This window comes from Brassica oleracea, chromosome C9, assembly GCF_000695525.1.
Source record: "Brassica oleracea var. oleracea cultivar TO1000 chromosome C9, BOL, whole genome shotgun sequence".
NCBI lineage: Eukaryota > Viridiplantae > Streptophyta > Magnoliopsida > Brassicales > Brassicaceae > Brassica > Brassica oleracea.
The window spans coordinates 32,762,750-32,764,085 of record NC_027756.1 but is presented as its reverse complement, the minus strand read 5'-3'; positions in this window follow the sequence as shown (position 1 = coordinate 32,764,085).

The following is a 1,336-nucleotide window of genomic DNA, read 5'->3' as shown; positions in this document are numbered from 1 at the left end:
CAAGTGTATAATTATAACACATTAACTTTTGAAATTCACTCAAGACCATTAAATTACTAACATACACTGTAAAATAATTAAATCATGAAAAAATATGATGAATAATACACAATTGCACTTTTGATAGAATTTACGACGTAGACTTCAACTGCAGTCTATCTTTGTAGATTTAAAAAGACGTCTACACTTATTATCTAACACCAAAAATTTCTAGTTGGCTCTGACTTGATACACAAAGGCGTACAAAGTGTGCCTTAGCTAACTCGATCAAGTTCCGCACTTGTCTATCATTCGTGACATGCATAGGAGGAGTATCCGGAGCCATTTGTTGTAAAATGACGTCTGGTAAGGAATATGTTAGCACCACCTTCTTGATTTTCTTGTCCAGACCATAATCTTCTAGTGCCATTTCAAGAAGTTCACCATGTGTAAAACCACCCGACATAAGAAACATTCTCCCTCATTTCCGATTATTGACCACAAACTCCCGCAAAGAGCCTATCACCACCCATTCTCCGTATACAACAGGTATCTGAGCCATTTCCTGCAAAAAAATACAGGTTTACATAATCAGCAAAGAAATATTTCATGTTTCATAAATCTATAAACGAAGACTTACAAATACGTCTACAATTATTAGCTAACAATATTGTCAAATCAAATGAATTACACTTTCATAATTATAAAAAAATTTCTTTTCAAAATCACTCAAACCCATTAGGATTAACTAACACACACTGACAAACAAAAACAACTAAAAAAAACTTAATAAATAATACACAAATTCACATTTTTATAGATTTTTCTATGCAGACTTAATATTCAGTCTCTGAAGATCTAGACGTTCGTTTCAGTTTACAGACGTAAACTGTCAAATAGGTCTACTCTTTGGGTTGGTTTTTGCAATTGACCATTTTACGGGTTGCTTTCTATAGTTGAAAAAAAGCTGTGATTTTGTATATGTAGACTTTCATTTCAGTTTACAATTTAAAAATGTTAGTTTTTGCAATTGACCAGAATTCATCCAAGATTTGACTTTCAGAACCAGACTTCATATGCAGTCTACATATTTGAATTTTTTTGAAAGAGGTTAGTTTTGCAATTGACCAAGTTTGACTTCCGATCAGTAGATTGAAATGAACGTCTACGGGTGTGTAAACTTCTTGTGAAGTCTACTCTCAAATCCGATCGGTTGGTTTTGCATTTGACCAAAATAAAAAAAGAGATTTTATATGTAGTCTACATTTTTTTTTCTAAGATAAGAAGACTGCATATGAAGTCTACAATTTAATAAATTTTTGATTGCTTTTTAAACTTTTTGGTCAAACACAAAACT